The sequence below is a fragment of the Aethalodelphis obliquidens genome, unplaced genomic scaffold (assembly GCF_003676395.1).
Source record: "Aethalodelphis obliquidens isolate GAN/ISIS:26980383/991018 unplaced genomic scaffold, ASM367639v1 scaffold12, whole genome shotgun sequence".
NCBI classification, from domain to species: Eukaryota; Metazoa; Chordata; class Mammalia; order Artiodactyla; family Delphinidae; genus Aethalodelphis; species Aethalodelphis obliquidens.
Window position 1 is genome coordinate 34,796,316 of NW_020837956.1, and position 9,186 is coordinate 34,805,501.

General features: G+C 40.2%; 1 pseudogene; it reads right to left on the reverse strand.

Annotated features, from left to right (window-relative positions):
* Positions 1 to 8,732: 8,732 nt before the first annotated feature.
* On the reverse strand, positions 8,733 to 9,101 carry LOC113624201 (gamma-aminobutyric acid receptor-associated protein pseudogene; annotated as a pseudogene).
* Between the last annotated feature and the right edge of the window lie 85 nt (positions 9,102 to 9,186).

The following is a 9,186-nucleotide window of genomic DNA, read 5'->3' on the forward strand; positions in this document are numbered from 1 at the left end:
CGCACAGCAAGAGGTGAGTGGCAGGCGAGTGAGCAAAGCTTCATCTGCTGCTCCCCATCACCTCCCATCGCTCGCATTACTGCCTGAACCATCTTCCCTGCCCTCCCCCACCCTGCCTTCCATGGAAAAATTGTCTTCTATGAAATGGGTCCCTTGTGCCAAAAAGGTTGGGGACCGCTGGTTTAAGTCACTCTGGCTGCTGCATAGAGAATGGAGTTGGAGTGAATTTTCTGGGCAGAAAGACCAGTGTGGAGACAGTTGTCCCAGACCCAGTGAGAGGTGATGAGGGTCTGAGAATGGCCCAGGTATGGTACACTGGCCTCACAGGTAATGACTTTATTTTCAGATATGTGACAGATGAGCACACCTGAGGTCACCCAAGGCCCCTAAAATAGTGAATGGAAGATGCTGTGTCATCTTAGAGCAGTAGGACCAAGAAATCTCAATTTAAACCCTTAACTTTATAGGTGGGAAACCTGGGCCCTGGAGAGGAAGAATAGCAGGAAAACTGGAAACCAACAGTCGAGTCTCCCCATTTTCATCTCCATGCTCTCTTCACTGTCTCCTGCCCTCAGTTGTGATCACTATGGCTACAGTTAAGTCAAATTAACCATTCCCCATCTCTTCTCTCAGAATCCCAGATTGTGCCATGGAAATAACCTAAAAGAAGCATCATTGTCCAGGCAAGTGGACATAAGAAGGCTTATGAGATCATCAACAATTAGAATATTTCACTAGGGTTTGTTTGGAGATGTGGTCCATGGACTCATTTGAGATACACCTTTTTGACTTCAGCAGTGTATATGTTACCCTCTAAGAATGATGTCAAGAGACTGACACACAGACTCAATGACAGAATCTCCCAATTTTTAGGCTACCATAAGTAAGAGTTTTCTAAGACATCACAGACAAAATAAATAAACTTTCTTCAAAAGCAGGCACATGGAGGAGACCTTCAAGATGGCAGAGGAGTAAGACGTGGAGATCACCTTCCTCCCCACAGGTACATCAGAAATACATCTACATGTACAACAACTCCTACAGAACCCCTACTGAATTCTGACAGAAGACCTCAGACTTCCCAAAAGATATATTTTTTTTCCTTTTTCTCTTTTTGTGAGTGTGTATGTGTATGCTTCTCTGTGTGATTTTGTCTGTATAGCTTTGCTTTTACCATTTGTCCTAGGGTTCCGTCTGTCCGTGTTTTTTCTTGTTTGTTTGCTTTTTAAGTAGTTTTTAGCGCTTGTTATCATTGGTGGATTTGTTTCTTGCTTTGGTTGCTCTTTCTCTTTTTTCCTTTTTTTAAAATACTTTTTAAATATTTTTTTTTTTTTTTTTGCGGTACGCGGGCCTCTCACTGTTGTGGCCTCTCCCGTTGCGGAGCACAGGCTCCGGACGCGCAGGCTCAGCAGCCATGGCTCATGGGCCCAGCCGCTCCGTGGCATGTGGGATCTTCCCAGACTGGGGCACGAACCTGCATCCCCTGCATCGGCAGGCAAACTCTCAACTGCTGCGCCACCAGGGAAGCCCCTAAATAATTTTTTATTTTAATTATTTTATTTTTTTCTTCCTTTCTTTTTTTCCCCCCTTTTCTTCTGAGCTGTGTGGCTGACAGGGTCTTGGTGCTCTGGATGGGTGTCAGGCTTGTACCCCTGAGGTGGGAAAGCTGAGTTCAGGACATTGGTCCACCAGAGACCTCCCTGCTCCACATAATATCAAATGGCAAAAGCTCTCCCAGAGATCTCCATCTCAACGCTAAGACACAGCTCCACTCAATGACCAGCAAGCTACAGTGCTGGACACCTTATGCCAAACAACTAGCAAGACAGGAACACAACCCCACCCATTAGCAGAGAGGCTGCCTAAAATCATAATAAGGTCACAGACTCCCCAAAACACACCACCGGACGCAGTCCTGCCCACCAGAAAGACAAGATCCAGCCTCATCCACCAGAACACAGGCACTAGTCCCTTCCATCAGGAAGCCTACACAAACCACTGAGTCAACCTTAGCCACCAGAGTCAAACACCAAAAACAACAGGAACTACAAAACTGCAGGCTGCAAAAAGGAGACCCCAAACACAGTAAGTTAAGCAAAATGAGAAGACAGAGAAACACACAGCAGATGAAGGAGCAAGGTGAAAACCCACTAGACCAAACAAATGAAGAGGAAATAGGCAGTCTACCTGAAAAATAATTCAGAGTAATGGTAGTAAAGATGATCCAAAATCTTGGAAATGGAATGGAGAAAGTACAAGAAATATTTAACAAGGACTCAGAAGAACTAAACAGCAAACAAACCATGATGAACAACATAATAAATGAAATTAAAAATTCTCTAGAAGGAATCAATAGCAGAATAACTGAGGCAGAAGAACGGATAAGTGACCTGGAAGATAAAATAGTGGAAATAACTACTGCAGAGCAGAATAAAGAAAAGAATTGAGGACAGTCTCAGAGACCACTGGGACAACATTAAACACACCAACATTCGAATTAGAGGGGTCCCAGAAGAAGAAGAGAAAAAGAAAGGGATTGAGAAAATATTTGAAGAGATTATAGTCAAAAACTTCCCTAATATGGGAAAGGAAATAGTCAAGTCCAGGAAGCACAGAGAGTCCCATACAGGATAAATCCAAGGAGAAACATGACAAGACACATATTAATCAAACTATCAAAAATTAAATACAAAGAAAAAATATTAAAAGTAACAAGGGAAAAACAACAAATAACATACAAGGGAATCCCCATAAGGTTAACAGCTACTCTTTCAGCAGGAACTGTGCAAGCCAGAAGGGAGTGGCAGGATATATTTAAAGTGATGAAAGGGAAAAACCTACAACAAAGATTACTCTACCCAGCAAGGATCTTATTCAGATTTGATGGAGAAATTAAAACCTTTACAGTCAACCAAAAGCTAAGAGAATTCAGCACCACCAAACCAGCTTTACAACAAATGCTAAAGGAACTTCTCTAGGCAGAAAACACAAAAGAAGGAAAAGACCTACAATAAGAAACCCAAAACAATTAAGAAAATGGTAATACGAACATACATATCAATTATTACCTTAGATGTAAATGGATTAAATGCTATAAGCAAAAGACATAGAGTGGCTAAATGGATACAAAAACAAGACCTGTATATATGCTGTCTACAAGAGACCCATTTCAGACCTAGGGACACATACAGATTGAAAGTGAGGGGATGCAAAAACATATTCCATGCAAATCGAAATCGAAAGAAAGCTGGAGTAGCAATTCTCATATCATACAAAATAGACTTTAAAATAAAGACTATTACAAGAAACAAAGAAGGACACTACATAATGATCAAGTGATCAATCCAAGAAGAAGATATAACAATTATAAATATTTATGCACCCAACATAGGAGCACCTCAATACATAAGGCAAATGCTAACAGCCATAAAAAGGGAAATCAACAGTAACACAATCATAGTAGGGGACTTTAACATCCCACTTTCACCAATGGAAAGATCATCCAAAATGAAAATACATAAGGAAACACAAGCATTAAATGTTACATTAAACAAGATGGACTTAATCGATATTTATAGGACATTCCATCCAAAAGCAATAGAATACACTTTCTTCTAAAGTGCTCATGGAACATTCTCCAGGGTAGATCATATCTTGGGTCACAAATCAAGCCTTGGTAAACTTAAGAAAATTAAAATCGTATCAAGTATCTTTTCCGATCACAACAATATGAGACTAGATATCGATTACAGGAAAAAATCTGTAAAAAATACAAACACATGGAGGCTAAACAATACACTGCTTAATAACCAAGAGATCACTGAAGAAATAAAAAAATACCTAGAAACAAATGACAATGAAAACACGATGACCCAAAACCAGTGGGATGCAGCAAAAGCAGTTCTAAGAGGGAAGTTTATAGCGATACAATCCTACCTCAAGAAACAAGAAACATCTCAAATAAACAACCTAACCTTTCACGTAAAGCAATTAGAGAAAGAAGAACAAAAAACGCCCAAAGTTAGGAGAAGGAAAGAAATCATAAAGATCAGATCAGAAATAAATGAAAAAGAAATGAAGGAAACAATAGCAAAAATCAATAAAGCTAAAAGCTGGTTTTTTGAGAAGAAAAACTAAATTGATAGACCATTAGCCAGACTCATCAAGAAAAAAAGGGAGAAGACTCAAATCAATAGAATTAGAAATGAAAAAGAAGTAACAACTGACACTGCAGAAATACAAAGGATCATGAGAGATTATTACAAACAATTATATGCCAATAAAATGGACAACCCAGAAGAAATGGACAAATTCTTAGAAAAGCACAACCTTCTGAGACTGAACCACAAAGAAATAGAAAATATAAACAGACCAAACACAAGCACTGAAACTGAGACTGTGATTAAAAATCTTCCAACAAACAAAAGCCCAGGACCAGATGGCTTCACCGGCAAATTCTATCAAACATTTAGAGAAGAGCTAACACCTATCCTTCTCAAACTCTACCAAAATATAGCAGATGGAAAAACACTCTCAAACTCATCCTATGAGGCCACAATCACCCTGATACCAAAACCAGACAAAGATGTCACAAAGAAAGAAAACTACAGGCCAATATCACTGATGAACATAGATGCAAAAATCCTCAACAAAATACAAGCAAACAGACTCCAACAGCACATTAAAAGGATCATACAACATGATCAAGTGGGGTTTATCCCAGGAATGCAAGGATTCTTCAGTATACACAAATCTATCAATGTGATAAACCATATTAACAAATTGAAGGAGAAAAACCATATGATCATCTCAATAGATGCAGACAAAGCTTTTGACAAAATTCAACACCCATTTATGATAAAAACCCTCCAGAACGTAGGCATAGAGGGAATGTACCTCAACATAATAAAGGTCACATATGACAAACACACAGCCAAGATCATTCTCAATGGTGGAAAACAGAAACCATTTCCACTAAGATCAGGAACAAGACAAAGTTGTCCACTCTCACCACTATTATTCAACATAGTTTTGGAAGTTTTAGCCACAGCAATCAGAGAAGAAAAAGAAAGAACAGGAATCCAAATCAGAAAAGAAAAAGTAAAGCTGTCACTCTTTGCAGATGACATACTATACATAGAGAATCCTAAAGATGCTAACAGAAAACACTAGAGCTAATCAATGAATTTGGTATAGTAGCAGGATACAAAATTAATGCACAGAAATCTCTTGCATTCCTATACACTAATGATGAAAAATCTGAAAGGGAAATTAAGGTAACACTCCCATTTACCACTGCAACAAAAAGAATAAAATACCTAGGAATAAATCTACCTAAGGAGACAAAAGACCTGTATGCAGAAAACTATAAGACACTGATGAAAGAAATTAAAGATGATACAAACAGATGGGGAGATATACCATATTCTTGGATTGGAAGAATCAACATTGTGAAAATGACTATACTACCCAAAGCAATCTACAGATTCAATGCAATCCCTATCAAACTACCAACGGCAATTTTCACAGAACTAGAACAAAAAATTTCACAATTTGTATGGAAACACAAAAGACCCCAAATGGCCAAAGCAATCTTGAGAAAGAAAAATGGAGCTGGAAGAATCAGGCTCCTGGACTTCAGACTATACTACAAAGCTACAGTAATCAAGACATTATGGTACTGGCACAAAAAGAGAAATATAGATCAATGGAACAGGATAGAAAGCCCAGAGGTAAACCCACGCACATATGGTCACCTTATTTTTGATAAAGGAGGCAAGAATATACAATGGAGCAAAGACAGCCTTTTCAATAAGTGGTGCTGGGAAAACTGGACAGCTACATGTAAAAGAATGAAATTAGAACACTACCTAACACCATACACAAAAATAAACTCAAAATGGATTAAAGACCTAAATGTAAGCCAGACACTATCAAACTCTTAGAGGAAAACATAGGCAGAACACTCTATGACATAAATCACAGCAAAATCCTTTTTGACCCACCTCCTAGAGAAATGGAAATTAAAACAAAAACAAAAAAATGGGACCTAATGAAACTTCAAAGCTTTTGCACAGCAAGGGAAACCATAAACAAGACGAAAAGACAACCCTCAGAATGGGAGAAAATATTTGTAACTGAAGCAACTGACAAAGGATTAATCTCCAAAATTTACAAGCAGCTCATTCAGCTCAATATCAAAAAAACAAACAACCCAATACAAAAACGGGCAGAAGACCTAAACAAACATTTCTCCAAAGAAGATATACAGATTGCCAACAAGCACATGAAAGGATGCTCAACATCACTAATCATTAGAGAAATGCAAATCAAAACTACAATGAGGTATCACCTCACACCAGTCAGAATGGTCACCATCAAAAAATCTACAAACAATAAATGCTGGAGAGGGTGTAGAGAAAAGGGAACCCTCTTGCACTGTTGGTGGGAATGTAAATTGATACAGCCACTATGGAGAACAGTATGGAGGTTCCTTAAAAAACTACAAATACAACTACCATATGACCCAGCAATCTCACTCCTGGGAATATACCCTGAGAAAACCATAATTCAAAACGAGTCATGTATCACAATGTTCATTGCAGCTCCATTTACAATGGCCAGGACATGGAAGCAACCTAAATGTCCATCGGCAGATGAATGGATAAAGAAGATGTGGCACACATATACACAATGGAATATTACTCAGCCATAAAAAGAAATGGAATTGAGTTATATGTAGTGAGGTGGATGGACCTAGAGTCTGTCATACAGAGTGAATGAAGCAAGTCAGGAAGAGAAAAACAAACACCATTTGCTAACACATATATATAGAATCTAAAAAAAAAAAAAAAAAGGTTCTGAAGAACCTAGGGGCAGGACAGGAATAAGACACAGACGTACAGAATTGACTTGAGGACACGGGGAGGAGGAAGGCTAAGCTGGGACAGAGTGAGAGAGTGGCATGGACATATGTACACTACCAAATGTAAAATAGATAGCTAGTGGGAAGCAGCTGCATAGCACAGGGAGATCAGCTCAGTGCTTTGTGGCCACCTAGAGGGATGGGATAGGGAGGGTGGGAGGGAGACGCAGAGGGAGGGGATATGGGGATGTATGTATATGTATAGCTGATTCACTTTGTTATAAAGCAGAAACTGACACACCATTGTCAAGCAATTACACTCCAATAAAGATGTTAAAAAAAAAAAAAGATTCCACATATAAGGAAAAAAAAAGCAGGCACGTGGGATGGGAACTGTATGAACAATATGGAATTATTAACGCTACAGACATCTAAGGCTGCAGAAGGTATTTTGGAAAATGGGGACAGTAATCCCGACAAAACAGGAACTGCCTTCAAGGAACATAATGCCAACTTGTGGAGACAAAATATGCATGCAGAGTAGCCAGAATGCAAAAGAGAAAAGGACTCTTATGCCCTAAGAAATGTAGTTACCTATAAAGTACCTTAAGACAAGAATGTTTCCACTGGAAGTTTGAGACAGCATCTCTGGAGGATGCTGTTCCTGAAGCAACTATGGACCAATGGTTCAGATTCTGACAAGTGAAGGTGAAGAAAGAAGACACTACAGGAAAAGCTGGAGCAAAGGTCTTGAACTGGGGAATGAGGAGGTCACTGAAGAAAGAGGAGCATGCAGTATGGTCTTTGCTTCAAGGACTCTGCCATCTTATTTAGGATAAGTCTTAAAGAGATATTAATCTCTGAGGGGCAGAAGAGTAAATTAAGTGAGGATGCAGGCTCTACAGGCAGACTGTCTGGTCGTGTAGGCTCACAATGTTCATTTCTTAGATACCTGTCTTTAAACAAGTGACTTCGTCTATCTGTACCTCATCTGTGGAATGGGGATGATGAAATTACACCAGAGGGGTACAAAGTGCTTAGTAGAGATCTGGGCACAGAATTAGCATTGAATAAAATGTCATTATCATCATCATTATCATCATCATCATTTCATCTGGGATCAAATCAAAACGTAGGCTTAAATACTCGTTGCCTAGTCTTTCCTCTAATTTGTTGCTGATAACATTAATCTTCCCAATTCAACAATGTTCAGAAAGAGTTTATTGAGCTTCTAGATCTTCACTGCCCAGTGGAAATCTCTTCTGTGACGAGCTTGCTCTAGACCTATGCTCTCCAGTATGGTAGCTGCTAACCACGTGTGGATACTGAGCGCTTGAAATATGGCTCGTGTAACTGAGGAACTTGATTTTTAATCTTACTTAATTTTAATTAATTTAAATTCAAAAGCATATTGATTTGGTTATTCGAAAACTTATTTATTTATTTTTTGCTTGGTGGTTTCCTCTTTATTAAAGTGCCTCCTACCTTCCTCCCACAATTTCAGTCCCTTCCATCTACCCCCAAAAGAGAAGGGAGTGAAAAGAAGGGATTGTTGGGGTTCTGAGCCCCTTGGGCAGTTAGAAAGGGAAGAGAAACCAAAACAATCACTGGATGTGAAAGAGATTGACAATCAAGAAGTCTAAAGCAGAATGGGAAAGGTGGTAAAGAAAGGGGAAGAATGGAGAAAGGAGAGGTACTAGAGGCCATCTCCCCCATTAACCCTTGTGTTACGAGGAGCTGGAGGAGAGTCTCAAACATTAGGAAGTGCAGGTCCTGAAGACGGGAGGTGGTGTATGACCCTCAAGGAGGAGTAGGTCAAGGAAAGAGGGCCCCCTCTCTCTTTGTAGAATGGGACCCCACACACACCTTAGGGACAGCAACTGCACAGACCGTAGACACTTTCATCACTGGAGGCAACATATAGAAAGAAGTCTTCTTCATGGTGTTCCTGGTATAGCTGACCCATCCCGGCACTCGTGGGTGGAATGACATTGTTGACAAAGAAAAACAAGGCATCCTCAGCTCGGAGATGAATTCGCTTCTGGATCAAGAAGTAGAACTGACCAACTGTAAGCTCAGAAGGCAGCAGGCATTTCCTTTTGTCCAGGTCTCCTATCCGAGCTCTGGGAGCCTTTTCAACGATCACCGGGAACCGGTCCGGGTATTTCTTTCGGATCTTCTCGCCCTCAGAGCGCCGCTTCGCGAAAGGATGCTCCTCCTTATACACGAACTTCATCCTCCGGGAAACCGGGCTGAGGGAACCCCGAGAGGAAGGCTGTGACGTCGGGGGGGGGGGGGGGGGGGGGGGGGGGGGGGGGGGG